Here is a 25,859-nt window from a genome sequence, read left to right as displayed (position 1 = left end):
AGATCTTTGAAATTGAAATTCTCTGATTTTTTAAGTAGACCTTTTGGGTAATAATTGTAAAATCCGATGTTTGCAGTTCTACCGTTATATAGAGAACATTTGGCTTGGAAATTTTCATCCGGAGTTAAGTAATACTCAATCAGTATTCCGGACGCTATCGATTTAAACCACTCAATGGCTTTTTCTTGGTTAGTAATAACCAACTTTATCTTTTTATATGCAATCCCTGTAGCATCATTGGCTTAAACGCTGAACATGTCATTGTGTTGCTGTTTAATTTATTCTGAAGTACTTGCCACTGGCTATGGTAGACCAAGGAGAGGGAACAGAGGACGTGAGCCTCACCCCTTTGATCGTCTAAATTTATTACGATATAGAATTTTTTAGAATGAAATTATTTCAAAATGTTTTTCGACTCGCTCCGCTCGGAAGTATACAAGAAAACCACAATAATAAATGTATGCAGGGCGTGTCAGTAGTGTTTTAGTTGGAAATAGATATTTCGTGTTTTATTCATTTTGATATGGAAAAACTGAATTCGGGTAGTAACCATTTTCGATCTTTGACATTTTCAACCAGTTTAAATGTTCAATTATTGGTGAAAAAACTAGCTCCTTAACAAATTTTCCATATCTGCAAACTATGATCTTTTAAATTTTGATATATTTCGTAATTATATTGCTCAATTTCAATATTGATTTGTAAATGAAATAATCTAAAGGTAAGAAATAATTAATTGAAAGTCTATACAGTAATATTCAAACTGTCATCGTCATACTTAAAGTATTGTCAGGTACTTTAAAGACTTTTAAACTTTTTGTGTATATATAACTATATTTACTTTGTTACCAATAACGCCGATTGTTCTTGTCAAAACAATTCTACTTTTTAAATTCGAATTTAAGATTTAAATACATACAAACACGAACGCTTTGATTGGATAATGTACTTGTCGACATCGGCAAAATAAGACTCTCGGTGGGGGTTGTCCTCGATCAATTAATGGTAGTGGTGAGTAGAGGAGACGCCTGGTATTCTTTCCTTCGACCTATAGTACTTATAGACTCACCTTATAGATTTTTTCATACGGTTACAAAATATTTTTTGTCTACAAAATTGTATCTGAAAATGAATTTCCATTTTTGTCGAGCCTGCGACTTTTGTTGCAGAATGTTCGGCATAGGGATAGTGATCCGGCGGCGGCAGCGTTAGACCTGGATGCTTCATACTTTGTATATAGATGCCTCATGTTACGAAGTTTTCGTCAGTCACATGTCCAATGTCCTTGAACTCATTTTCATGGTTCAGTGACTACTTGAAAATAAGGTTAAGATGTTTTGTAAGGTTAAATTCTCTCTTGTAATAAGTGAAAGGATAACTATATTTGGTATGTAAGTACCTTGCAAGGTCCTCGTATCCGTCAGACAGTTTTCAACTGACCTCGACCTCATTTCATGGATCAGTGAACACGGTTAAGTTTTGGTGGTCAAGTCCATAATTCAGATACTATGAGCAATAAGTCTATTATATTTGGTGTATAGAAGGACTGTAAGATGTCCATATCCAACTGGCAAGGTGTCATCTGACCTTGATCTCATTTTCATGGTTCAGTGGTTATTGTTAAGTTTTTGTGTTTGGTCTGTTATTCTTATACAGTATGCAATAGGTCTACTATATTTGTTGTATGGAAGAATTGTTAGCCGTACATGGCTGGCTGGCATGGTTCATCGGACCTTGACCTCATTTTCATGGTTTATTGGCCAATGTTTACTTTTATTTGTCATGGTTAAATTTATGTGACAGTTGTAATAAAGCTTTATATGCAGAACTATCAACATAATATCAATGATAAATAAAGAAGACGAAACATTTCAGGGTGTGCACTCTTGTTAAAGTGATGGTATACATGATGTCACATTAACATGATGAGTATAATATATTTGGTTGGGAATTTATATACCAGTGACGGACCGCCTGGGGATATTGGGGTGGCGGTTGACGGCATGATTGTTAAAGCACAAATTCGTCTAACATATTTATCGCCTTGCTTTTGTATATCTACTGTATTCTGGAATTAAGCACCCTTTCAGGAAATTGCGCTCTTGGTTAATTAAAAAATTATACAACTATTTCTATTTTTGTCCGGAAATTCGTTTTGGTTGTGTAAATTGATGTCGTTTTAGTCAATTTCTGTATGTTTGACATTGATATAAATTCATAATTCAAATCAGAAATATCTTAAACGGATCAATTATATGTTGATTGGAGATCAGTACACATTATGATCTGTCATGCCTGACTAAATGGGAAACATTACTAGATATTATTGACTGTATTATAATTGTCAAATCTTATCAGTTGACCTACAATGTTTTAGGGGGGGGGGGGGGCATCATGTGTAAGAAATTTGAAACACTTTTATGAAGACTCAAGTTGAATTTTCCTACTGGTAAAATTGTCGGACTGCCATAATGTTATCCTGATTGCGCCAACAAAGAACAAATATACAGATCTAATAGTGTTTGGAAACATCAGCCCAACAATGTTAGATCTGTAAATTTGCTTTCAAATACTAGTATTGTTGGGCTAATGTTAGTTCTGTAAATTTGCTTTCGTAAATTTTTTGCTATTCCCTTTCCGGGGTTCGAACTCATGCTTCTGAGATATCGTGACATCAAATCGCCTTGCACTGTATCCGATACGCTAGACCACTCGGCTACCTAGGCTTCTCATATAGTAAAGCGTTCGGTGGCTGGGTGTTACCATTCCTCGTCAGTTTTAATCTAGCGTCGTAATACAGAACATGATATATAAGGCATAAAGATGGAATTGTTACAGATCAGCTGAATTATCTATTGTTAGGGATTCTACAAATTAATGCAAGGTACAGTCACAGAAATAATTATATTTATAAGTACGTCTAAACCAGTGACAACTCTACAACAGAATTATCCATCGAATCACCAGCAGTGATGGTGATACAAGGCTGACAATACGTCCTGTATATATAATTCGTCAACATCAACCCAACAATGTTAGATCCAAATATATATATATTCTCTGCGGCTTCTCCTATAATCCGGTATTAATCAGGTGGATGAGATATAGCACTAAAAATGTACATGCTCGCTGAAATGTCTCGACAACTTTACTGATCATTGAGTTGATGTTGAAAGTCTTAAAAGTAAATGTTATCCAACACGTTTTAAGATACATGACAATGGGGTCAAGGTCAGATACATCCTGCCAGACAGACATGTACATCTTATATGTATTCCACTACAGTTGACCTATTGATTATGGTAATCGAAAAATAGACCAAAACTCAAAAAGCTTACAATTGACCAATGAACCATTGACATGAGGTCAAGGTCAGATTTAACCGGATGACAGACATACATACCTAACAATCATTTCATACACCACTGGAATATTGTTGATCTAATATCAAAGTACATATATTTATAATACAAACCGATAAAAAAAACTTAAAATTGACCAATCAACCATGAAAATAATTAGAAGGTCAGATCATATTTGCCAGACAGACATATATCTTATAAACATTTTACACACGAAATATAGCTGACCTACTGATTATAGTTTTCGAAAAAAATGAGGCAAAACACAAAAAAATAACATTTACCAATGCACTTTTATAATGATGTCAAGGTTAGTTTATACCTGTGAACCATGAAAGTAAGTTCAAGGTCAGATGAAATTTGCCATTTACTAGTATGTGCCCCTTACAACGTAGTTGACCTACAGTGACTGCTTTTAGTATTTGAGAAACACACCTATTCACGTTACTTTAACCTTGATTACTGATCAAATGAGGTCGAGGTCAACCTTGTTCTGAGGGTGGAGCAATAGGGGGTCCGTTAACATGTTGAAAACACCTCGATTTTGGCCAAAACAGTTAACAAGAAATGCAAAAATGCTGAAAACAGTTAACAACTTTAATTGATCTCAGATAACAGTTAACAACACCTTGAAAAGGGTCAAAACAGGTTAACACAAAAAGGTATTCCCCCCTCATATCTGACGAACATGTACACATACATACACATACAGTTACTGCACAATGGAAATAAGGTCAAGGATGATGGACAAATGACAGAAGAAAACAAGTTCGTAATGTCAGGTATCAGCAAACAAGTATCTAGGTCTACTACCATTTGAAATATAAAGCTTTAGGCAAAAAGGTTACTACGACGCCTATTGTACGTACTTTAACAACGTCTAACTTAATTATTGCCATAAAAAGAACATAGAACCAGATGCTCCGCAGGGCGTAGCTTTATACGACCGCAGAGGTTGAACCCTGAACGGTTGGGGCAAGTATGGACACAACATTCAAGCTGGATTCCGCTCTAAATTTGGATTGTGATTAAATAGTTGACACAGCATAGGTTTCTGACACAGAATGAATGTATTCAAATGAACTTAAAATTTTTGTTTTCTCTTAGAGCAATTCACTATGCTGTTGAATATTAATCCTCTCAAAAAAATGTTTGAAGAAATTTTCTTTTTATTTATGAAATTTCAAAGGAAAAAAATTGAACCCAATTTTTTAATCACATCCCCCTTTCCCTTATTCCAAAACTAATTTCAATTAAAATATTCTAATGGAGTTTGCAACAATTACTACTCATTTAAATACATCATAAAATATTAAGATGTAAAAAAACTCCTTGTTATCACTGAATGGTAAAGATTATTTAAATTTATCAGTTGGTAGTAAAAAGTGAATATACATTGAATATTGTATATAACAAAGATTTAAGTTGATTCTGGACAAAGAAAGATAACTCCAATTAAAAAAAATTCTTGCAGATATTTCTTGCTTACTATACTGGACAAAGAAAGATAACTCTTAATTAAAAAAAATTTGCTATTTCACAATATTGTGAAATTAGATATTTCTTGCCATTGCACAATACTGTGCAATTGAAAAGACTTGCTATTGCACAATACTTAATATAATAATTTTAGATCCTGATTTGGACCAACTTGAAAACTGGGCCCATAATCAAAAATCTAAGTACATGTTTAGATTCAGCATATTAAAGAGGCCCAAGAATTTAATTTTTGTTAAAATCAAACTTAGTTTAATTTGGACCCTTTGCATTTTAATTTAGACCAATTTTAAAACTGGACCAAAAATTAAGAATCTACATACACAGTTAGATTTGGCATATCAAAGAACCCCAATTATTCAATTTTTGATGAAATCAAACAATGTTTAAATTTTGGACCTCGATTTGGGCCAACTTGAAAACTGGGCCAATAATCAAAAATCTAAGTACATTTTTAGATTCAGCATACCAAAGAATCCCAAGGTTTCAATTTTTGTTAAAATCAAACTAAGTTTAATTTTGGACCCTTTGGACCTTAATGTAGACCAATTTGAAAACGGGACCAAAAATTAAGAATCTACATACACAGTTAGATTCGGCATATTAAAGAACCCCAATTATTCAATTTTGATGAAATCAAACAAAGTTTAATTTTGGACCCTTTGGGCCCCTTTTTCCTTAACTGTTGGGACCAACACTCCCAAAATCAATACCAACCTTCCTTTTATAGTCATAAACCTTGTGTTTAAATTTCATAGATTTCTATTTACTTATACTAACGCTATGGTGCAAAAACCAAGAAAAATGCTTATTTGGGTCCCTTTTTGGCCCCTAATTCCTAAACTGTTGGGATCGAAACTCCCAAAATCAATACCAACCTTCCTTTTGTGGTCATAAACATTGTGTTTAAATTTCTTTGATTTCTATTTACTTTAACTAAAGTTAGAGTGCGAAAACCAAGAATAATGCTTATTTGGGCCCTTTTTGGGCCCCTAATTCATAAACTGTTGAAACCAAAACTCCCAAAATCAATCCCGACCTTTCTTTTGTGGTCATAAACCTTGTGTCACAATTTCATAGATTTCTATTAACTTAAACTAAAGTTATAGTGCGAAAACCAAGAAAATGCTTATTTGGGCCCTTTTTGGCCCCTAATTCCTAAAATGTTGGGACCAAAACTCCCAAAATCAATACCAGCCTTCCTTTTATGGTCATAAACCTTGTGTTAAAATTTCATAGATTTCTATTCACTTTTACTAAAGTTAGAGTGCGAAAACTAAAAGTATTCGGACGACGACGACGCCAACGTGATAGCAATATACGACGAAAATTTTTTTCAAAATTTGCGGTCGTATAAAAATACAGGAAATAACATTAAGATGTGTACAGTATAATTGCAATGTAAAATACCATATAATAATCTTAAATATCTATCTTACATATTGGATATTGACGGATCAGATATCAGAATAATGTATGTGGAAACTTAACATAACGAATGACTTTAGCACCATCTGTTTTATCAGATTTGTTTGTGTTGATTTTGTAGATATACTAATTTACTTCAAATTTTAAGGCAATAAGGAACAGAGACAATCTCTGGAATATACTGTCCAAGTTTTCTGGAATTATCTTTATGAAGGAATCAAAACTACTGTATCAGTTCAAAATCCTCACATTTGTTTTTTTGGAATGGTAAAACACGCACTTGTATTGCATGTTTAAAATGTTCGTAACTTTATTTTCAGAAGTTTCTGAAAACATTATCAACAGTATAACTTCTTACAAATAATCGTAAATAATGCTTTTAGCTTGATGTTTCTGTGTTCCATATGTATTTGCTATGTATGATTTATGTGTCTTGTATGCCCTAAGTGCATTTAGGATATTATAAATGCGCTCATTGGCCTAGCTGAGTAAAGATTCGTCTTAATTCCATTCAATTGATCAATTTAATAACACTTATCGTTAACTTGGTGATAATTTTGCTCAAGATACTCAAGATTTTTCTTATCATACTGCGCAAAATTTACCCAGGGGAAATTTACTTAAATCAATGTAGTATTTCCTTTTCCGGATAGAAATTGACATTTCACTTTCAAACGGGCAAATTCTTGATAAAAGAGAAAAAATTTCGTTCTCTATTGTTATTTTCCCTTTTTGGGCGATGTATCATTTTAATGGGGTGTGTCGTGATTTCGCAGGTTTGTCCCTACTGTAAAATCTTCACTATGCCTTCGGAATAAACAAATTATAAGTTGTTATAGAACGAATTGATACCTATCTAGTATAATTCCAACTCGTTCGCTATGCTCGTGTCTGTAGAATTAGATTTCAATGAGAGTAATCGATGTAATACTGTTAAATCATTAGTTAGAGTTTTCGTCCCCATAAAGACGGGATATCATATATTTACGGAACATTTGATGATAATGGGTACAGAAAGCCTTGCCCTGACCATGCAGTATCTCAATTCTCGACCGTTACGATAGTGCTTAAGTTTTGTTTTTACATTTTGCAAGAAAGACTACGGTGGCTTGTAGGTCACATATCGTGTTGACTTAACCTAACAATAAAAAATTACATGAAAGCATACAAGTATTGTTTTGTTTGTTTGTCTGTTATTCCACTGAAAAAGGAGAAAGTCCACTGTTCTGGACCAGAACAGTGGGTGTTCTGGACTGAGCCTTCAATAAAATATCAGAGTTCCACACCCTTCGAAGATGCTACTGTAATACCATAAATGTATCCATACACCGATTTACATGATTGTAGGTCACTTCGTATCCAAAATTTGACCTTGACTGTTAAGCTTGATACACAGAAAAGAAACAAAAATATAGGTCATGATTAAATTTTCATGAAATACTACTAAAGACCTTTGATGCATCCATATGACATATTCTATAATTGAAGGTCATTACTTAATAAGAAATATGATTATGAAACAAGACAACCATGACATGATTGCAGTCGTTTACTCTCTGTCTGCTCTGTAATTTCAGGGTAGTAGATTTTTGCTTATCATGATGCATAGTAATGTAATAGATCATCCTTGCTATTTGTGTCAGTTATGCAACTAAGTTACTCAAAGTCAAATTGCCATTCAGGTGTAGAAAATATTGACGTTTTCTTGGGTCATATGAGCTAAAAAGTAGCAGAACGTGTCAAAGATGAAGACCTACATCATATAAATGTGTCATTGAAAATTTATCTGTTGTGTGTTACTTCATCATATGTAATCAAGTCTGCACTTATAATATTTAGTATTTGTAAGCAAAATATATTTAACTGGACCAAGCACTTAAATTATGCCCAGGAAAAGCTGTCACCTCCATCTATTTATTCTCCAATTACTTATACAATTGGATTACTCATATCTATTGGTAAGCACACAAAGCACATGAGCAGATTTGATTTAAATTAAGTGCACAAAATGCTAAATACAAATGTCCTTGTCCCCATACTTGCCAACTTTCATGATCTAGGCATGTACTGCACGATTTGGCCCTTGTCACGATTGTAGTCCCTAGTCAAGAACCTGGTCAATAATTGTAATGACTTATAAGTTCAGATCCTACAGCCATGCTTCACTTCCTTAAACCTGAAATTGCTTTATTTTACTCTGTGTTTAGACGACTTTGTCCAGAATTGAAATTTAAAACTCCAAACTTTAAATGAAAACTGTAAGATCCCAAAAATGTTCATCAAAGCAGAAAATAGAAAGCATTATTAGAACTTTGTAAGTGACGTGAAGACACAAGTTGGCATTTCAATCAAATTCTATCTCAAGTGAAGGGAAGAAAAATATTTTACTGGACGATAGAATTACTTAAAAGACTTCAGAATATTTCGTGATCAACGGAAAAACTTTTCTGTTTTCTGGATTGTACAATTCAGTGCTTTTATTTCCAAAAAATGTAATAACACGCCTCCTTCCCCCTTTTAAAGTGTTTAATACAATATATAATTTAGTGTTGTTGTTAGATATTTGGTAGTCAATGTTAAATGTGTTCCGATCTTGCCTACCCTTAAATCAAAATAAGAGATTAGAGATTAAAATTATCATGTAAAATTTTCTATACACATATAGAAGGTAAAGTTAATTTGATAACAAAAAAAATTATCGAAACATAAATAGAACTTGCATCCTTAATACTATAAAATAGGATATTTCATCCATTACAGCATGTCTGTTGTTGCTTATCATATCAAATCAGTACATCAAAATGGCCATTATTTACCCGTCTATATCTCCTTTCCAATAATAATTACAGATACTAACCCAACTATTAATATCAAGACTCATTGAAGAAAATTGATCTCCAGTTCTGGGTAATAAAAACAAGTCAATACACACTGTGCTGCGATGAACAAATGGTTTATTTATCTAATAACAATTCTATTTTAAAACAAACCAGTATAAATAATAGAAAACAATTGACTTTAGCACTTTGAGTCATGATGAACAAAGGCTTAGTTTGAGATGCATATAAACATTTGTCTCTTATAATACATTTTATCTTACAGAAAGACAATAAATAAAGCAAACATAAAACCAGTACTTCAGTACAGCTAAATATGTGCAAAATTGTAGAGTTATTCTCAAACATAAAAACAGTACATTAGTACAGCTAAATATGTACAAAATTGTAAGAGTTATTCTCAAAATTGTGTATAAACGTAGTTTTACTTAATTACTGATCTGAGGAATTATCACAAAGCTTAGACCATTTAATGTTGCAGGTTAAAATCATCCAAAAGTTTACATTCACGGATCCAAATCCAGAACTTTTCATAAAGAGGGGCCCACTGACTGACCTATGTGGGGGCCCGATACATTCATGCTTCCCTATTTCCCTATATAACCAACTGAATTTTCCTCACAAAAGAGGGGTCCCAGGAACCCCCCTCCTTGGTTCGCCTATGGTTTATGTAATAAATATATTAAAACAGCTATGATAAAAAAGTTTATATCCTTCAGTTTCCTGCAATAATTGTTATCACATACTCAGGAAAATAGCTGAAATGATAAGTGAAAAGGGGGTGAAGTATGTTAATAAAGTAAAGACTAAAAACTGTGAAAAAGTTAAATTTCCAAAATCTATATAGCAATAAATGTCTTGACTCCAAAAACTTTCAAAAAAGCAAATAATTTGAAAAACTGCTATAGCCCATATAACTGTATCTTTATTGGAGTGGACATGATCATCACTTAACTTATTCTTATAAAGTAATTACTTTGAATTTCGGTAGCTTGGTTAAAATGATAATGATAGTTGTACATGATGCAATATTTCATTTGCCAATATAATGAAGTATATATAGTTCTTCTTCAGTTGCAAAAAAAATAATTCCCATTTGAAACAAACATGTGAGTATACTTTACAAAGGGTACAACTTCCACAATGTGATGCAACCACTTAAGTCAGTGTTTCGAAAAGTACATATAAGGACAATTTCTTTATTGTATGGTTCTACTCATTTAGATAAAACAAAAAATAATAAGCAATAGACACTGCTGATAATGCCAGCAACAGCGTGAAAACTAAAATTCCCAGTGTCACTAACAAAACTATTGTTCATCTATTGGAATCAAAATATGTTTGAAAATGAATTCTGAATAATTCAAAAACAAAATAAAATATAGAATCAGTGTAATAATGTTTAAAATGCTGAAGTAAGTTTTAATACTGAACAAGTATTGGCACTATTGTTGGTTAACCAAATGGTTTTTCATTATAAATGCTTACAACATCAAGATTATTATCAGCAACATTAAAAGACTTAGGGTAGTTGCCCTATCTTCTATAGATATATTTGTGAATAAGCTATGACTAGGACTTATATGCAATAAATAACAAAAGAAACTTTAGCAAAAACAGAATTATTTATTTTTTGCAATGTTATAGGAATATGATGGTAATCTAGAAAATTGAACAAAATGTTAGTTCCAATAATTAAATCTGAGTTTAATCATCCATAGAATGCAAAACTAAACCAAATTTAAAAGATAGCAGTACATGCTCTACTCTCTTTTCCTAGAAAATTTGGGAATAAAAATGACATACATAAAACAGTGAAAAATGAAAAATATTTAAACTAGTTTTGTTCTGTGACTAAAGTAATACTTAAGAAACATGAAAATCCTTCATACTGACTGGGAAAAATAAAGCAAAGAAAAGAATTGCTTAGGTCTAATCAGTAATCAAAATTTTGTTCCCAGATCAAAGAATATCTTAACAGTACAATGCTTCATAGAGATTCCGTTCAATAAAATACAGCACATTCTTATTAAAATGAACAAAGCTAAATCATTTAAATCCCTTAAATAATATTTAATATATACTTTTAGTTGTTTAAACATGATTATAAAAAGGTAATTAAACAAAAATCAATCTGTCTACAGTCTCTGATCAATGTAGTATACATATATCTATACATCACAGTTGCTGTGTACATTAGTAACAATATATCAAGAAGCAACACAAGTATGCGTAATTTGCATATAGGATTCTTTAACCTAATGATATGAATTATTTACAATGCAACCTTCTACAGTTTGAAAGCTTTATATTATTTAAACATTTTCAGTAAAACAAAAAAAATATTAAAGAATGGATACAGATTTGTGAGGAGTCTTAATACATTGCATTTCAAGCAAAATGTCTTGCCTGATCAATTAGAGCAGCTGACTTGTATTGTTAATAAGGAGATGTGGTACTACTGTCGTAAGACAAATACCCACAAGAGATATGATATGTGGTGTGATTGATTGCAAATGAGACAACTGTCTTTTTGAGTCCACATGATGTGGATAGGCCAATTTCTTCCTTTGATAATGAACAAAATCCATACTGTTACGTGTATAGTTAGCTGTTAAAGCCCTCATAACAAAATGTGATTTTTTTTTTTTAAATAATACTAACGACTTAAACAAGAAAGTCTATTTATGTTCAAAATTTCTATGATCCCATAGGACAGCTTCAACTAGCATACAATGCATGCTGGGTAAATCATGTCATATTCTTCAGGTCTGTATGCCAGACAAGACTAACACATAGTAGATCACATAATACTTTACTTTATAGAAAGCTTAATGTTGAAAAAAATCAATAAATATGCTTGTTGAAAAATTCTTTTTCTAATTGCACAAAATCTTTATTTAGTTATACCCCAAATGACCATGACTGTTCATATCTAGCATGGAACAACACTTTAATAGGGTTGCATAAAACAGATTACGCCATTAAACTAATTACTTATATCCATAATTTATGTCTTCCTTACATTAACTACATCTAAAGGTCAAAGAAATTCTGTAAGAAAAAAAAATCAATCACACCACTTGGTCTCTACACGAAAACAATTGTAATAAATAGAGGAAATGGTAGTCATTTTTCAATTAGACCACTACATAAAAACTAGGTCGGGTACTTTTATTGACTCTGGAAACTTACAGGAAGTGATTGTTGAGAAACCAAAACAAACACAATACTGTTAATTTTATATCTAGGAAACAATTAGCAACATAATGCTTAAATATTGTCTTAGTTAACTTTATTATCATCAAATCTTTGTTTTAGCTGCCTATGCAAATAACAAAAAGCATTTAATATTGTTGAGTCGATAGTACGTTTTTTCAATGAATATCAAGAAATGAAAAAAGACCAAACTTAACCTAGCATTCTCTAAGGACAAAATGCTTTATTCAAGGAAGGATGCTATCTTCTTGTCATTAACAGCCTACACAGTCTAGATTTTTAAATGGGAAAATGAGAATGTAACTTCTTACTACTACATCACGATTTATGTTTTATTTTGTCATTTCATTCTAACTAATAATTGTTAATCAAAAATTTAAATTTTGTTTAATGTATATATTTTGTTTTGTTATGAACTATGATCAGCATTGGGTGCCATAATTGGCTCAATAAAACATCTTATATCTTGTATATAAAATCTTTGCACTGGAGTACACAGTTTTGCTATTATAATTCCAAACTGATTATATCATATTAAATCTTAATTAAATAATATATATAGTTTACACTTTAAATGAGCTGACCTTGCAGTCTCTAATAGACTTTAAGTCTTTTTAACAATAAGATAATCTGTAAGACAGTCTTTAAGCGACTCAGTAAAAAATGTCCATAAAATGTTATAATACAGCATCACTTTCAATGTCTCAGATTGTCTTTATGTAGGAACAATTTGTCGCTGAAACTTTTCCTTTGTTTCTTACAGATTGTTAGTTTTTTGATTTTTTCTGTTTTGACAAAGTAAAATTCTGACATTGTTTCTTGTTTTCGAAGAGACATAATTGAACTTAAAATACATTTTTCTAAACATTGCAGACAGTCCCTGTTTAGGGTGTCATGTTGCAAGTGTTATTCTTCCATGGAAAGATTTCACAGTGAATTGTAACCCAATCTGTTATGTTCCACACATACACCAAGTATGCCTTCAAAATGCTCCCTACTAATTTTTATGGAACAATTTGTTTAAAAAATCTGTTTCTAGTTAGCATACCAATTAGCACCCAATATAAGCAAATCCAAATACCACAAATACTCTGGCTAATATATAGTACAATGATCTATTGAAGCTCAAGAAAGGAATAAAATCAAAACACAGTGATATTGTCTTTCTTCAACATGTTATACATGTAATGTTATCTTTGGTCAGGTCTGTCTACTGGTAAACTGTATACTGCTCCAACAGGAAAATCTGTAAATAAAAGAAATTAATATCTTAGAGTATACTAATTTTGTAGTGTTCTAAATTTGATTTTTGTTTACCAGCACAAAATCAGACTTTCATCACTTATTTTTACAGCAAAAGATGAATTATATTATCTTATTTAGTTGGACTATGTTTTTTCAATGACCAGGTGCAATTATATATTTTTTTCTTATTCACCATTAATAATCTCATTTATTTTCAAACAGGACATGCCATCACTATCAACTCAAGCAATTGTTCTGGCCAAAGCCAGAGACTTTTCCAAACTACATCTAAATATCTATACTTTCTGATTATTATAAAAAGGAGATTTTAATGCCTTTTAAGTTAGGAAAGAGTCAATAATATACCGGTAGATGTTCTATAACTGATCCTAAGTACTTTGAACGTGATATAACACCATATTTAATGACCTGTGAATGTATCCTGATTTATGTACATCACAATTTATGGGAATAAATCATAACAGGAAAGGTTCATAGGGAATTATAAGCCTAAAATCAATTAGAACTTGGCAGTATAAAGACTTGTAACTAACAAATAATCATTTGTACTAATTAAGCTGATAATTAAAGGACAAAATATTTCTAAACACGAACATGACAAATCGATAACCAAGCAGCCCTTCCAATGCAGGAGTTAAATTGTGTCCATTGTTTCTAACATGGCTGTTGAGACCTTTCTGTAAATTCTGGTAAGATAAGTGCACACAGATGAGCGATTAAATTGTTGAAACAATTACATGGTTGGCAGAATTAATGTTTATCATGTAAAACTTATATCCCCCTGTGTAGCAAGCTATAAATAAGTTTTAAATTCAACACAACCACCGACCCTTATAAACAATAGACCATAATTCAAAATGGAAAATTGAATACTTAGTTAAATCTTGTAACAATAATTCATGGATCATAACACATAAATAATGTAATACGTTTTAAAAGCAAGGGTTATAATCAGACAAGCTTATTTTTAATTTCTATAAACAAATATAAACATTAATGGCTTACTGATGGTATCGATACATACATGTATGACGTCTTTGCTTTGGAAATAGCAATCAATAGCATTGGATATAATGTTAGCTTTAGAGAAACTAAACCATTAAGAGGATTAAATATTGGTATAGATTAGAAATATATATTTTACATACAACTATACATGTTTAATTAAGCTTTATTTACATGTACCTTGACAATATCTTGGTAAACTTATAATAAAATGTAATGACAAAGCAAATGAATTTTTATGTAATTAAAAATTCAAATCATTAAGTGATTTCAATGCATCATCAAATAGAAAATTTATATTTGGATCAATGTGAACATCCTATTACTTTCAAAACTAAAATTAAACAAACCCAGTAAACACAAATAAATAAAATAGTATTTTTGAACTAAGTACATGTAGGGCAAGTATTGTGTATAAAGATTTGCAAGGTTGCTATATGGATACAAAGAAGAAAGGACTCAACTGAATAGGGGTGGATCCAGCTATTTTTAAAAGAAGGCGTTTTGATGAGAAAAGGGGGGGTTATGTTTCTAACCATTTGTCCACATTCAAATGCATTGATCGTCCAAAAAAAAAGGGGGGGGGGTCCAGTCCAACCCCTAAATCCACCACTGACTGAATATCTTTAGACATCTGAGATTTACTTACAAGTGGGTACATGAAGTGAAAATCTTTAAAAATAAACTAAATATGTACATCAATTCTGTTGTAAATTCTATAACCTTGAATTGATTCAGACAATCTCATATGACCATTCTTCCTTTAATGTTGCTATTTAAGATGGACAAGAAACATGAAGACATCTGATTGTCATTATAAAAGCCAATTAGTAAGCTTGATAGTATGTTAAAATGGATATCTGGAGAAACATACTAATTGATTCTCTCAAATAGGAGGATTCCTTAAGGAAGCAATGCCATAAAAATGTAGATCTCATGTATCATTGCTTAGTATGCTTACATAGGAGTATTATCATTTATCAGCAAAAAACTCATGCTTTGGCAATTAAACTAAAATAAATCAAGATAGAACAACAATTCATACTGTCATAGAAAAGCAGTGATAAGGTTTCAACGTGATGACAGTAAAATAGACACAATTAAGATTTCATTCAAAATCCAAATCCATATATATCTATCAAACATCTACTTCTGAAAGTTTGAAATAATGACACTATTTCTGTTATATCAAAACTAATTGCTCTTTTTAGAATGACAGAAAAGTAAAATAATCATTTATTTCTTCTATGTATGAGCTTTGTATAAAGTTGGCCTATATCTGTGGCTAATGCTACTCAGATATGAAAAGACTATATCTAATTCTCAATGATACCATCTATCTCATTTTAAATGACATATATACTGAAAAGCCATCACTGATAGAAATGCCTTACCAGTATATAGAGACCATGGGAAACAGAACAGGATAAGGGTACGCTACATACATTTAGACAATATACGTATAGTGTCTTGAAATATGAAATTTATTTGTATGAGGCTTAGAAACGGGAAAATGCGAGGTTCTACCGAGCATTTTTCCGTTTCGTGCCGAATACAAATAAATTTCATATTTCAAGACACTATACGTATATTGTCTTTATACTGAAATCGAAAAAAAAATGAAAAATGAAAAAAACATGTAACAAAAATTGTTAAAAAAAGTGTTTGGAATTTCCCTCTTGGGGTACCATTTTGGGGTATTTCCCTATGAGCGTAGTCCAGGTGGTAAGACAATGGCGTATTAAGGAATTATAAAGGGAAAATGAACTTAATTAATAGCATTTGATAAACATGATATATAAATAACCAATTTGAAGACATAAAAGTTTAAATTCAAAAAAGTTTGACCATTGTTACTTTACGTTGTCATGGTCGTGACGTGATGTTGTTGATGAAATACAATAAGGAGGCGGGGCTTATAGGTCAATTGGGGTCATTGACGTATAAAGCTAACGTTTATACGTATAGCTTTATCTGTACAGTAAAATAGCTGATTGCAGTATAATTATAAGCAACCTAACAATACAAATAAAATATGTATATAAGGGATATACATAGTACTTATTGTCAACTGTTAAATGTATGCACTATTCTATCTGCTGTCAGAGTATACTACTAGATACAAAATCAATCCATGTACTTGGATAATCCAAACATGATGCATGTTCTTTTACAATCAAATTACTTTTTACTTCCTTCACTTAAATACAGTACTGTTTGCCCTTTAAGACAAAACTGATATTGGTAAAAATTTGAAGTGGCATTTACATAAGAATTGTCAGACATAATAAGGCTGAATCTGTTGCACAACCTTATAATGCATTATGTATATTGTCACATTATTACTCAAAAGAAATTGAATTATCAAGTGTCTGGTATGTTAACCAGTCTAAATTAGAGGACATATTCACATTTTTTGTTCAACTAAAATAACCAAATCTGTAAGCTATAGTGGGGGATAATAAAATGACAAATTTTCAAGCATTGAAATCATTTTTGTGCATCCGTTAATAGTCTTTATAGATTGTCTAAATGATTTATATACTTGAAATTCTATTCTGGTCAAGTTTGGTGCACATTGGAAATACATGTAGCTCAATCAAAGAATTTTTCCAAATATCATGTTCATTTTTGATGGTCATTTTTTTTCCAGATTGTTCATATAGTCTGTAATCTGCAACTACCTAGTCATTGTTCACTCTTTTCTAAGTTTAATAGCTTAAAGTAGACTGTATATTAAGATCATCTTGAGATCAAAGATAAAATCACAAAATCTTCAGGTAAGAAAGAGATGTTACTATTGAATAATTAAAGTCAAATTTATGAAAACTTAACATATTTGAATTTATTGTCAATCACTTCAAAAATTATTTGGTTAAGCAGTACTTAAACCTTAATTGTATTGGGTAAGTATGTAAAAATGTGCAGTAAATTTAATATTTATAATGCTTTGAGGTATTTATGTGTGAAATATTGGGATGGCAGACCCCAGTAGTTTTCAAAAGCACTTGCCATAATATTTTCCATTTCATCCTTTCAAATCACATTACTATATTTATTTCTCTATAATTATCCTTGAAAATGTAAATATCAAAACACTGTTATTTTTAAATTAAAAAGAAAAAGTTTCTTTAGTATAATTAGACAATGATATGTTTCACTTAAAATGTGTAATCAAAAGTCTATTTAAAAGTAGTGAAATGTACATTATTTCAAATTCCTTGAGGAAAAATCAATTAAGTTCAAAAGTAATCTTTTAAGGCAATATAATGTATGAAGTTGAGTAACAATGTGGGAAAATGATGACATAAGGTGTTGCACAATCATACTTAGACATCAAACAAATACATGTATGGTAGGGGGTTGCAATATCTTGTCTTTATGTATTTTACAATATTAAACCTCCTGGAGCAAAAAGTTCTTAATGGCCATGTTTTTTTGGCAGTGGTATTTTCAAACTAGAGGCTTTAAAGAGCCTGTGTCGCTCACCTTGATCTATGTGCATATTAAACTAAGGACACATATGTTTTTTTTAACAAAATTATGTTTTGGTGATGGTGATGTGTTTGTAGAACTTGGCCCAGTAGTAACAGTGGAAAATATTTTGTAAAAATTTACAAAATTTATGAAAATTGTTAAAATTAATTGACTATAAAGGGCAATAACTCCTTAAAGACGAATCCTTCTATTCAGATCTACCAATAATATCTTCTTTATATTTTATATTTACTTTAGGTTAGGTAAAAGCTTCAAAATAAGCAAATAAAATAATGGGGTCACCGACCTCGTTTTCGATTTAGAACGCCGTCTTTTTCATGGAATTTGGAAATCGGGACCTCTAGTCAATAGCAGTGAAATATTTTTTTTTAAGTTGGTTTCCCATAAAACTTGTTTGTTCTGTTAACCAAATTGTTAATACAAACTATTTTAATAATATTACCAATTTCTGAGGGCAAAATAATAGCGATAAGTTGCTATAATAATTTTCCCGCCTTTATTTATTGTGAAATAACTATGAAAGAATGATGTTTAAAAAAAATTGACCAATAATTTCTCGATGAGTATTCAACAGAATATGCGTTGTTTATTTCTAGATAAAATCATGAAATAAAGAGATGGGGTCACCGGCATGGAAAAAGAGATATTTCTACAAAAGGGTTAACAATTTAAAATGGCGGGAATACATTGCGCCAATTCTTAAATAACGTCGAAAGCCGTTCCGCCAGTTTTGGGCGTTATACTTTTCCGATACCAATTACGGACAACACAGTTCTCGTTATTTGCTGTTATGCTGTTTGTTTGTTTTCAACTACTATTAATGCATATTAATTTACACGTGATAGACGTACTTAGTTTTTAGTCAGTTTCACAGGTCTACACGTAATGTAAATGTGGTGGATGGTTGGAAAACAATGCATTGAACAAATGTACACGCGAATTGATTATGCTTCTATGAACAACATTTCTATTCAGGTTATTTATAGTGCTTATGTGTTGAACAGAAATTCTTCTTAGAATAGTGAATACATTTGTTATATCATTTCATAGTTCAGTCAAAGTATATCTGAAAGACAAGACAGACCTTTGCTTTCAATATCATGAATTCTAATTTCGCGGTTAAGAATGGTGTTCCTTTTTATTTTGATGATAATAACTTAAAATCAATAGACTCCTAACAATAAAGATCGACGAGCCGATATTGCAAATATGAGAAAGATCGGACTTAAAAATACCACTTCCAAATGTAGTTTTATGAACCGGGTTACGTAATGCTACATAGATTTTGATCTTATGAACGAGTAACTAGGCTAGCTACATGTTCAATAGTCATAAATCTACGAAGCCCTATGTAGCCACTACGATATTGAACGCAACCCTGATCTTTGTTTAAGTTTAAACGCTTAGATAAATCGATCTACAATTCAAAATGTTTTATGTAGATATGAAAATAAATCTGCGCATGGTCAGTTTAATGTATTCTAATAAGTAACTGATTTCAGAGTTTCATCCGTATACTCAAAAGATTTGACAGAACATGAAGATAAAAAAAAATGTATACGACGTTTATTTGCATAATTTTTCTGAAAGATAAATTTATGATAGCAAATAATACATATTTCCACAAGAGACCAATTGACACAGGAACTATTTATAATAGGTCATCGTACGGCCTTCAACAAAGAGCAAATCTCATAATGCATATAAAGCTATAAAAGGTCCAGAAATGACAAATGAAAAAAAATTCAAACGAGAAAATAACGGCTTAATTTATGAACAAAAAGTAAATAAATAAAAAACAAATATGTAACACTTTAACGACAACTACTTATTCACAAGCTCCTTACCCGTTTCAATGCTCGACTGATACCGTTCTTATTCATTCCGTATTCGCTTAATATTAGAGGTTTCTCAACATCTAACGAACGGACGAAACTGGACGAACGTATCATTAAGGAGCAGTAATTTTGTATAATAAAATCCATGACACATGTCCACCGATATTGCAGTGTGTTGAAATGCAACAGTTAACAATTACATAGTCTTTTTGCAATGTTGCATTTGATTTTTGCGGTAAAACATCGATATTCCAATTTATTTTCGGTTGTTGAATGATACGTATTCTTACGTTGAGTTTCGTTTGCATATATGTCGAATATATGCGTTCGATTTATCTCCCTTAGCCATTCAAAAAGAATATTATCAGTTTATAATGTTGCTGACAACAATCGGCGTTTCTGGTTTGCATTTGATTTAATTGATTGTTTGATGTTTAACGTTCCGAGACAAGCATTCCATTCTTTTCATGACCAGCTTAGTGTTTGTAAAAGAATTGAAAAGTGAATGAAACGACATAAGTTCAGAATTTTTCATTTATTATTTAGGGGGGGCAGGGATCCCGCCCCCCCCCCCCCCCCCTTTTTGGGAAAAAATTTGGTTGCTCATATAGGGAATCACTGATGCGTGACTGGAGCGGGCCCCCTCTTAGGTCAGTCAGTGGGCCCCCACTTATGAAAATTTCTGGATCCGCCACTGTAGGTACGTAAGGTTCTAATTCTATAGATACATTGAATTTTGATTGATGATTTTCGTACTTTCTTTATAATTTGTGGAAATATGAATACAATTTACAACCTAGGCTACCAAAGAGATTGTCTCTATAGAACAGATAAGTCCATACACGAAGCAAATTATGGATTTTAGTTTTATATTATATGATTGACCCATTTCGAAATCCCGGAGGTCCCAAATTTAAAAAAAGTAAAGTTAAAAAAGATTCTCGGATCCCGAAATCCCGAGCTTAAAAACACCCGATCCTGGAGTCCCGATAAAAGTCCTATCTATCTCCCTCCATCTTGTTGTCGAGTATCCAGATTTTTGTTTTGTTAATTGACAGTTGTTAGTTTGCTGTTTAGTTGACTCTCTTTTTATTCATATATTTTATCATTTGCTGTTTTATTGGTTAAATGTTTCAGATACACTTAATTCACATAATTAATTGTTATCTCCAATTCTGGAACATGTCTATTATATAAAACAATGTTTATTTCCTTCTCGGAAAATCTACTTATCAACACGAACGTTTGTCACTCTCTCCATCGGCTCAAAGAGGAATAACTCTCATTAACGTTTTGAGTTCGCGGAAAATACGACGTCATAAAACGCTGACGGCATAGTACTGTTGCGCTTGTATATGCGCATAAACAATAGAGGGATTTGTCTTTAAGGGGTCAATGGACCATTTTGTTCATGTTGACTTATTTTTAGATCTTATTTGGCTGTACATTATTTTTGTTTACAGTTTATCTCTATCTACAATAATATACAAGATAGTAACAAAAAACAGCAAAATTTTCTTAAAACTACCAATTATGTGGCAGCAACCCAACAATGGGTTGTCTGATTCATCTGAAAGTTTAAGCCAGATATATTGACCTGATCAACAAATTAAACCTAAATCAGATTTGCTCTAAATGCATTGGTTTCAGAGATATAAGCCAAAATCTACATTTTTCCCCTATGCTCTATTTTTAGCCATGGCAGCCATCTTAGTTGGTTGGCTGGGTCACCGGACTAATTATTTAAACGAGATACACCAATGATGATTGTGTCCAAGTTTGGTTAAATTTGGCAGTAGTTTCAGAGGATAAAATTTTTGTAAAAGTTAACGACGACGATGGAAGCCAAGTAATGAGAAAAGCTCACTTGGTCCTTTAGGCCAGGTGAGCTAAAAAGTGATATATTTGAATAAAGTACATAAAGATTTGGAAAAAGACATCAATTTTTCTTTAGACATATGCTATTTGCAAGGAGAGGTAAGCTACATGTTATTTTTTAAATCAAGGCAATCCCAAAATTGAATATTCAAATTATGTATATTATGTATTTATATGCAGTAACCATATTAAGAATGTATAGCTACACAATCAAAGTACTGAAGTACTATTAACTCAGATTACTCTAAAATCTGCTGACTGGTGGATAAATCTATCTCTCTGTGAACTGCTAGAAGTAACTTTCAGTTGTTTTCTTACTTCAGTGTCAATTATTTTAATTTCATTTAGGATTCTTCGATATCTAACAGTTAATCAATTAGGAAGGTCCTGTGGACACAAGGATAGAAAGAACAACTGTGAAATGAGACTAGCCACTGTTGAACATTGAACAATGGATTAAACAAATGTTTGCATTTGATAGAACATAATTGTGAATCAGACTATAAAACAGAATGGGTTTTCTTACAAGATTTCAGAAGTGTCAGACAAGTGACAATAATTATATACCCATGTGACCATAGTTATATACCCATGTGACATTTGATTGTGTTTACAGTATGTAGTGGTTGTTTGTCTTCCACAAGAACACACAACATACAACTTTCTTATACGGTTGTTTGATAAGTTCACATTTTTCCCATCCTTTTTTAATCTTGGTCTGCTCCAATGATAAAGTGTTAAATTGAAATTATATTCTTTTTAAAATGTTTATTTTATCTCACATCATTGAAATGGGAGTCATCTGTATGGGCCCTGATTTGAATAATGTGTGTTTACCATTGGACATGGGGTTGTCAACTGAACCAAAGTTTTTGATCTTTGACCTAGGTTGTTGTACAAACATTAAAACACACTCTGGTGTTGGCTATTATACATGTCAAGTATAAACTTTAAAATCATAACAGTTCTCAAGATATCTAGCAGACACCATCTATAACATAGGGGTTGTTAACTGAAACCAAAGGTTTTGACCTTGATATTTGACCTAGGAATTTTTACATACCTTAGGACACACCCTCTGGTGTTGGTTAATTCACATGTCAAGTATAAACTTTGAAATCAGAGCAGTTCTATCATATAGAGCAGACACAATTTGTTACTGACTGACAGACAGACTGATCACTAAAGGGCGTCCACCATTTGGCTGGGCAGAGCCCTGATTAACAATTGTCAAAGTTGTCTAAATGAATCTTTATTTTCATTTTGATATTAAACCTGTGTTAATTTATAGTTGACTCTGAGGACCCAATTCTCATATTTTCTTGATTTATCAGGAAAAGCAGATAGTTTGCTGACCTTGTACAGACTGTTCTAAAGTTTTGATCTCTGTATTACATCAACCAATCCCTACCTTTAATCTTATCTTATAATTACCATAACATAATATACAATATTTCTACAGTATAATTTACCAGATGCTCCGCAGGGCGTAGCTTTATACGACCGCAGAGGTTGAACCCTGAACGGTTGGGGCAAGTATGGACACAACATTCAAGCTGGATTCAGCTCTAAATTTGGATTGTGATTAAATAGTTGACACAGCATAGGTTTCTGACACAGAATGAATGTTTTCTAATGAACTTAAAATTTTTGTTTTCTCTTAGAGCAATTCACTATGCTGTTGAATATTAATCCTCTCAAAAAAATGTTTGAAGAAATTTTCATTCTATTTATGAAATTTCATTTCAAATGAGAAAATAGAACCCAATTTTTTTAATCACATCCCCCTTTCCCTTATTCCAAATTAATCTCAATTAAATTTCTAATGGAGTTTGCAACAATAACTACTCATTTAAATACATCATAAAATATTAAGATGTAAAAAAACTGCTTGTTATCACTGAATGGTAAAGATTATTTTAATTTATCAGTTGGTAGTAAAAAGTGAATATACATTGTATATAACAAAGATTTGAGTTGATTCTGGACAAAGAAAGATAACTCCAATTAAAAAAAAATATTGCTATTTCACAATATTGTGCAATTAGATATTTCTTGCTTACTATTCTGGACAAAGAAAGATAACTCTAATTAAAAAAAAATATTGCTATTTCACAATATTGTGCAATTAGATATTTCTTGCCATTGTGCAATACTGTGCAATTGAAAAGACTTGCTATTGCACAATACTTAATATAATATTTTAGATCCTGATTGGGACCAACTTGAAAACTGGGCCCATAATCAAAAATCTAAGTACATGTTTGGATTCAGCATATCAAAGAACCCCAAGATTTCAATTTTTGTTAAAATCAAACTAAGTTTAATTTTGGACCCTTTGGACTTTAATGTAGACCAATTTGAAAACAGGACCAAAAATGAAGAATCTACATACACAGTTAGATTTGGCATATCAAAGAACCCCATTTATTCAATTTTTAATGAAATCAAACAATGTTTAATTTTGGACCCCGATTTGGACCAACTTGAAAACTGGGCCAATAATCAAGAATCTAAATACATTTTTAGATTCAGCATATCAAAGAACCAAACCGATTAATTTTTTGTCAAAATCAAATTAATTTTGGACCCTTTGGACCTTAATGTAGACCAATTTGAAAATGGGACCAAAAATTAAGAATCTACATACACAATTAGATTCCGCATATCAAAGAACCCCAATTATTCAATTCTTGATGAAATCAAACAAAGTTTAATTTTGGACCCTTTGGGCCCCTTTTTCCTAAACTGTTAGAACCAAAACTCCCAAAATCAATACCAACCTTCCTTTTATGGTCATATACCTTGTGTTTAAATTTCATAGATTTCTATTTACTTATACTAAAGTAATGGTGCGAAAACCAAGAAAAATGCTTATTTGGGTCCCTTTTTGGCCCCTTATTCCTAAACTGTTGGGACCTAAACTCCCAAAATCAATACCAACCTTCCTTTTGTGGTCATAAACATTGTGTTTAAATTTCATTGATTTCTATTAACTTAAACTAAAGTTATTGTGCGAAAACCAAGAATAATGCTTATTTGGGCCCTTTTTTGGCCCCTAATTCCTAAACTGTTGAAACCAAAACTCCCAAAATCAATCCCAACCTTTCTTTTGTGGTCATAAACCTTGTGTCAAAATTTCATAGATTTCTATTAACTTTAACTAAAGTTATAGTGCGAAAACCAAGAAAATGCTTATTTGGGCCCTTTTTGGCCCCTAATTCCTAAAATGTTGGGACCAAAACTCCCAAAATCAATACCAACCTTCCTTTTGTGGTCATAAACCTTGTGTTAAAATTTCATAGATTTCTATTCACTTTTACTAAAGTTAGAGTGCGAAAACTAAAAGTATTCGGACGACGACGACGACGACGACGACGACGACGACGCCAACGTGATAGCAATATACGACGAAAATTTTTTCAAAATTTGCGGTCGTATAAAAATGTTATTAAAGCTCCTTATGATGAAATCGATTTACAAGTCTTAATATCTTTAAAGGAAGATTGAAATATAACAAGATATGTATAAATCTTAAAACCAATTCGATTATGTCATAAAAATGTTGGGAGGTGAAAATACTGTAAATAATGTCCATAAATATGTAGGGGTGGGAATAGATAGTAAGCTATCCAAATGAAAAGGGTATAAAAATATTATGTCATAAAAAAGTCTAGGGTATAAATTGATGTCAATAAAATCTTGGGGTTACCAAAGGTAATTGAATTTGATGTTTCACTTCCAGTAATAAATAGTATGCATATTGACACACCTAGAACATGTTAATGGGATATCAATATATTAACCCTAATATACTAGACCAACAAGCAGCGCAGGATCATAAATGTGATAGTTCACAAGGAAACAGCCCACAACACATTATTGTCACTCTAGGCTGTATTTGATAAAAAAAAGTTACAAAAAAGTAAGGGGTACAAATAGAAATACCAAAAATGAAATATTAGGCCTATATGGCCAATTGCTTTCTCATATCCCTTTGATATATGTGTGGAAATAGATATAAGAAGATG

General features: G+C 31.7%; 1 protein-coding gene across 1 annotated transcript in view; it reads right to left on the bottom strand.

The window, feature by feature from the left end:
* Positions 1-9,216: 9,216 nt before the first annotated feature.
* The window catches only part of LOC134684728 (F-box/LRR-repeat protein 5-like), a 43,060-nt gene continuing 26,417 nt past the window's right edge, over positions 9,217-25,859 (bottom strand). The window contains exon 10 of the mRNA XM_063544038.1: positions 9,217-13,589. The gene's annotated coding sequence lies outside the window, so the exon portion shown is untranslated. The remainder of the gene's footprint in view (positions 13,590-25,859) is intronic.

Source organism: Mytilus trossulus, chromosome 1 (assembly GCF_036588685.1).
Source record: "Mytilus trossulus isolate FHL-02 chromosome 1, PNRI_Mtr1.1.1.hap1, whole genome shotgun sequence".
Lineage (NCBI taxonomy): Eukaryota > Metazoa > Mollusca > Bivalvia > Mytilida > Mytilidae > Mytilus > Mytilus trossulus.
This window is presented reverse-complemented; position numbering and strand designations above follow the sequence as displayed.